Here is a 6,985-nt window from a genome sequence, read left to right on the forward strand (position 1 = left end):
CCGGGAGATGGTTCGTACTAATCTATTATCTGGCGGTACTGTCCTTTCATCAGTCGGTCATATTGTTCATCGATTCCTTCATTTGGATCTTGTGCATCTGTCATTTCATCTTTTTCTTTCGGCTGCATTATTGTTGTCCGGTGAGATGCTGCTGATGATGATTCTCCTTGGCAGATATTCATTTTGATTTTATGGAGGCCCGGTTGTTGTGAGGTAAACATCAATTCTTGCTTTTGTTCTTGCTTTTCCCATTTATTCAAAAAAGGAAGAGCACTTATTTCAATATCAAGAAACGAATCTTTAAAGGCGTTCCGGGTTGCAGGCGCTCTCTGTACTGCCAACTCTATGCCATCTAAATATTCCCACTTAAAGATCTGGAACATATTAGTGGAGCTTTCAATAGCGTGCTGAATCCATAATTTGCAATTTTCGTTCAAAATATCTCTATGTTGCCATCCAAGTTCAAAAATCATTGATGTGCATATCTTTTTTGAAATCATTAAACTGATGAGGTGGATGACATTATTATTCCAATTTGGAGACAAAACTGAAATGGTTACTAGTGCCTTTTGATTGATTGTGAATTTTAAGGCTTTAGGTTATCCTTGTAATCCATCTAGCTTGTTTAGGATTTGTATTTTTTCTATCAGTTTTAAATTTCCAAATTCGTGGAACCCTTCAGCATGCTGTTTGATTAACTCTTGATTGTTACCAATTTCAAAACTACCAATCCTTTCATGATTAAAAACTTGAGCAAACGGATTTGGCTCTATGTTATCTCTGATTCTTAAACTGTGAAAATCCCAGGGATAAGAAAATGTCTTTAAATACTGTGTCGTTCTTTGTATACACTGGGATACTGTTTGGTCAATTTAGTGAGGTGTAAATTGCTACTTTAAAATGTCAACTCGGGGTTCGTAAACTGACAAAGTGAAGTGTACTATATGTACTAGATAACCATTTCCTTAGTCTTTTGTCGTTTTTAGTTTTTTTAAGTTTGTTTTTGGATTTATCTTTCCCTAATGTGAGATGATGAAAAGGTGATAAAGAAAGTCAAATATGGATGATTATGGTGATCTCTAAGTGGTTTTTCAAAACTTAAAAGAAAGAAAGCTTTAAAATAACTGCAATGAAATCAATTCTTAAAAAGAAATAAAGACATCAATCAATGAAATAATGACATCGGCCCAGTATCTTTGTTGCTGAATGAAAATGAAAGTGAAATCTACACTAAATTCAATTAAAAGTAAGAACAACTAATCCACACTATTTCAACTCTTCAACTAAATCTTTCTTGTGAAAAGATATCATGAAATGTTAAGCAATGTGAAATCTAAAAGAAGTTAAACTGCATAAAAGAAACTAATCACACCACTTTAACTCTCTTGACCTTTTGCCTTTCAACTTAATTCACCCTGTGAGAAACAATCATGAACAAGTCAAGCAATGTGAGACCTAAAGCAAACTAAATCAAGCTATAATGAGTGATCTTCTGGTTCCTAATAAAGTTATTTGATTATAGAAAGAAACCGTTAACAGATGAATAGCATGATATCTAAGAGCAGAAAATAAATGTACAACTTAAGGAAATGACAGTACTGGAAATCAAACTTCAGAAAACAAGAGTCAGCAGCAAAGACAAGATGATCTCGTATGCCAATAGTTATAAAAAGAAAAGATGAAAAATTGCCCCGGGCTGCCTAAGAAAACCTGCAGAAAACACTGATCAGTTGTAACCATAAAAGAGCAGCAATGAAAATTTAATTCAACAGGAATCAAAAAGCTTTGTTATGTACAACTAATATACATGATGAAATAAAACGCAGCATTTAAATGAAAACTCTACAGCTAATATACATGAACACGAAAAAGAGTAATGCAAGAGTTAAAGGACAACTGTACAAGGCTTTAGTGAGCAAGGGCCCTCTACCACTTCAGCCAATTCAACGAACAGCTACAAGCTTAAGTTTAAACCAGTCTTCTCATATATTAAACAGCAACATAAAAGTGCAGTGGGGAAATACAACAACTTCGAATTACATTACAAGAGATTAACTTTTTACAACGTTCATGGACGCGTTATTTATAAGGAAAGAAAGCTAAACAAATTAACTAAATCTACGCTATTAATCACGCTGCTAGAGACACGTAAATCCTCTTCAACCCGGATCTAGGTAACTGTCATCATGTTTATTAAATTTGAGAGGTATGGTTGTTAAATTCACGCTACCAGGATGTCTTCGTGTCTAAGGATTGTGCCACGTAGCTTCACGTGCTCAAAAACAGAGCTACGCAGAGCCGTGCCACTGTTGAACACTTCCGTTGACTATCCTTTGCCCCTTGTTTGACCACGGGCTTTTATGGGCGTGCTGGATGATCTGGAGGGACACGTTCCATGTCCTTGACTCCTATAACTTGCCCATGTGGCTTGTTTCTTCAAAGGACACCTGTAGCATAGTGTTTGACAAAACGGCTGTGGAATCCGGTGCTGGCTGCAGAAACCTGGGTCGGCTGCGGAAACCTGTGTCGGCTGCGGAAACTGAGAAACTTCCGCAGCTGTGTGAACAAAATTATTAAACCAAACAACAATCATCAGCGTAGTTAGAAAACCATGTCAAAAGATCTTTTTTAAACTAAAATACAATGATTTAATCAATTTGGTGGATGAAATGAGTGGAAAAAGAAGGCTGAGAGGGTGTATAGGAAGGTGCATGTTCGAGGCTCAACATACCCCCACTGTGAAGGTGTTGCATGTCCTCATGCAACCAAAAATTAGTTATTTTCCCTTAATCCATATGCTCTGAGGCTTCTGCAAGAACATCTAGCCCTCTTCTCTTTCTCTTTGATGCTAAAATGGTCCTTGGTTTCCTGACTAGACATTTGAACTTAAGATTAATCAATGCCCTGCTCAACTTTTTACACTTTTTCTTCAGCTTCCTATTCTTCTTTTGCCACAGTCCTAAATGGAGCATAGTGTTATCATGGAAAATCTTGTCTACCTTACTCTGCTCTTTGAGTGCTTCGTTTCCCTGTTTGATGTGCCCATTTAGGACTTCCAATTCAAACACTTCCTGTTTTAAAGACTGTACTTGTGCATCAAGTGGCAAGGTGGTGCTTGGTCCTGCAGCTGATTGTTCCAATGACTCTAGGTAGTTATATACCTCTTGCTGATTAGGATCTACTTCAGGTGTCTTTCTTGGCCTGAACTCAAATTCTGGTGAAGGAGGACTTCTTTCTCTTTCCAGCCGAAAAGGGATTTCCTCATGTGGAGGACTTGACTCAATGTCTGGCTGAGCTGGAGCTTTTTCAGGTGTTTCTTCACCTAAATCAATAAAGTGTTATTGTTTTTCTTGGGTTACACTCTTCTTTCATTTTAGCCTACTGCTCCTCCTCACGTGTGGACTAGTGCTCTTTTCCTGTGCACTCTTTTTCCTTTTTGTTTCTTTGCTATGACAACAGCTTGAAGATGTACTAATCTTTCTGCCAAAGTTTGAGAATCTTCCTCTATGGATGGTTCAGGGGATGGATAGGTTTCTTGAATGGTTATTTTGCCTTTGTCCTTCTTATGTTTCTTGTTTTTAGCTCCCTCTTCTTCTTCTTTTTGAATAGTTTCCTGAATGTCTATTGTAAGAGAGTCATGGGCTGCAATATTCTTTTCTTTCCTCCTACTTCTCTTTGGAATTTTTGGGGAAATGCTTCCAGAGGCTTCAGTCAGTTCTTGGAAGTGGTTTCTTGTCAAAAACTTTTCCCAACTATCCTTAGTGTTTTTCAACTGATCTTCAATAAGGATTTTTATGAACCCGTGATGGTAAAGATGGGTTCAATATTGCCTACGTGTTTTTGAAAAGTAGAGCTCATTTTCTTCAAGTTTGATAACAGAAAATAAGGCAAATTAAGGGTATAACCTTCCATAAAATTCATCATTAGCCTAGCATGATACATGTACATGGAACCAAAACGACCCTCGCATGTGATAAATTTCTGGATAAGTAATAACAGAGTGGACCATTCTTCTTTTATTGCATGCACAGGGATTCCTTTTGTAAATACAGAGGTATCCATACCTGGGTTTTGGAGCATGATTCTCCATCCTTGATCGTCCACACTTCTGTTTTTGAACCACCTTTCACCTTCTTGTGGAAGACTTGTTGCAGCTGCTATTGTGGCCTCGGTCACTGTAAATTTTACGTCTCCTATCTCCACTGTGTGTCCATTAAAGGACCGTGCAAAGGCTTTAGTCACTTCTTTGTTATAGCCCTTGAACTTTTGAATGAATCTCAGCCACCTTGCTTTCTTCAACGACTCCTTCGTTTGAGGATAACCCTCCAGGTATTTTGGTCCTTCCGGTTCAGCTCTTAGTAGTTTTCCCATTCTCGGCTTTAAATTCCGACTGAAAATTCTACTGCGTATGAAGGTTCAGGAAAAAAATGGGCTGATTACGGGATTCTTAGGGTAACTGGAGTGGCCGTAATCGAAGTTCAGGATGTATGTGGTGACTGTAGCGAGGGTTTGGAGCAATATGTAGTGGATGCAACAGAAATGGAGAACAGGGAATGGTATGAGTACCGAGGGAGTAAAGGGTAAGCAACAGTAACGAGTTCAACATCGAATGCATGCGGGAGTGAAGTGATAAATGGGCAGAATAACGGCTGAGTCCTTTTGGATCAGATGACTTGCGCACACGTCTCAGCAGATGGCTGCGGAAATTATGGTGAAGGAGAGTCGTAGTACAGTAGGTCACGTCTCAAAAGTACGGCCAATAAATGGGAGAGCAGTCCATCTTGAGTTTAAATTTAGAATGATCATGGGGCCGTTAGAAATGAATAAGGTGTGTGGAATGAAATCGTAGACAAGGAGTGGTATGGGGCTTGCCGTATCAAATCATTGCATTTAGTGGAACTTGCCATGGTTTAATAACTATGCATAATAATGACATTGAATTGTTATTTGGTAGATATTTTTGATCATACCTTTGGAAGTTTATCATTTCTTGATTAAGGCTTCTGACCCATTGTTGTTCTTTGATCTTGAAGGTGCCCCATGTCTTTGCTGCACTTGGTGATGATGACACTAACCTTGGACTGTGATTTTTTTTTAAAACAGAGTGATGCTGGCTGTAAAGACAGAGTGATGCTAGCTGCGGAAATCGTTTCTGGCTGTGGAAACTAGTTCTGGCTGCGGAAACGGTTTCCAGCTGCGGAAACTAAGACATCACCCCTTTAACTGCACAAAGATAGTTAGAGAAGAACTAACTAAATAAAATAGTCCTGAGAGGGACTTTTATTGATGGAATGAAATGAAATGAGTGGAATGATATGGAAATGAAGTGGAGTGAAGATGGAGATGAAAATGAGATGGATGAACTGAAATGGAAAATGAGGTGGAGTGAAGATGGAAAGAGAGAGAGATTTTTTTTTTTTGGAAAATATAGAGTGTCAAGTGCCCTTGATTTTCACTCTACATTTTCTATATAAGACTACCAATCTATGATTGGTTTTCAGGCTTATACAAAAGATTTTTTTTCTTTTTTTTCTTTTTCAACTGAAAGAAACAAAAACTAGGCTGATGGAGGAGAAGGATTCCTCTCCACCAGCCTCATTGCAGAATTTTCTTGAAACATTTTGACAAATTCCTCTTTTGAGAGTGGCTTATGATAAATTTTCAATCGGTGGCCATTCACAATGAGAGGAGTTTGAAACTCATCAATGGTCTTGACTCGAACTGCTCCATTGCTAAAGACTTCGTCAATCTCATATGGTCCAAGCCAATGAGTCTGAAATTTTCCTTTGAAGTCTTTAAACTTGGAATCAAACAGTAACGCCCAATCTCCCTTTTGAAACTTTTTCTCTTTGATATATCTGTCATGCCACTTAGTTCTTTGGTGCTGAACTAGATCAGTCCTTAAAATTGCATCTTGTGTTATTTCATCTAGCTCATTCAGCTGCTCCATTCTGTGCTTTTGGGCTTCTGATAGATTCATCCCCAACTGAACTGCCATCCTGAAAGTCTTGACTTGAAACTCAATGGGGAGCAGGACTTCTTTCCCATAAACAAGTTCATAGGGAGAATGTCCTGTTGTATTCCTCCATGTAGTTCTATAGGCCCATAAGGCTTCAGGAAGCCTTTCTGCCCAATCTCTTCTATGTAGATGAATAGTTTTGGTGATGATGTTCTCAAGGACTTTGTTTGTAGACTCCACTTGGCCATTTTCTTGCGGATGGTACGGAGTAGATTTTCTATGCTTGATTTTGTATTCTTCCATCAGCTTCTCCATCAAGTTAGATGTAAATTGACTTCCCTGATCTGTTACAATTTCTCTTGGGACACCAAAACGAGTAAAAATATCCTCAAAAAGAAATTGAACAACTTAATTTTCAGTTGCAGAAGGCAATGCCTTGGCTTCTACCCATTTAGTGACATAATCAGTGCAAACCAATATATATTTCTTTTGTCTAGATGGTGGATTAATGGGTCCAATGAAATCTAAAGCCCATTTTTCAAAGGGTTCGATGAGTACCTATGGCTGTAATGGCATTTCATTTGAAAGAGTTGGTCTCCCAACTCTTTGGCAGCTGTCACACCTCCTGACATATTGTTTTGCATCTTTGAATAGAGAAGGCCAATAATATCCTAAGGAAAGGATTTTATAAGCTTTCCTCTTGTCAGCGAAGTGCCCACCGCATGGCTCATCATGACATGCCTTGAGGATGTCAGCCATTTCATCTTCCGGAACACATCTTCTGATCACACAGTCTAGCCCTGTTTTGAACAATTCATTAGAAATCCATGAATAACTCGAACTCTCCTGAATAATTCTTCTCCTTTCATTAGGAAATAAATGTGGAGGTAGTTTCCCTGTAACCAAATAATTAGCAATATCTGCATACCAAGGAGTTTTAGTAGTTACTGCAAACAAATATTCATCTTGAAACTTATCCTCTACAGGAGAATCTTCATTAGTATTTTGGATTCTAGACAAGAAATC

This window comes from Pinus tabuliformis, chromosome 9, assembly GCF_031772625.1.
Source record: "Pinus tabuliformis cultivar Carrire ecotype Pingquan chromosome 9, CPIR1, whole genome shotgun sequence".
NCBI classification, from domain to species: Eukaryota; Viridiplantae; Streptophyta; class Pinopsida; order Pinales; family Pinaceae; genus Pinus; species Pinus tabuliformis.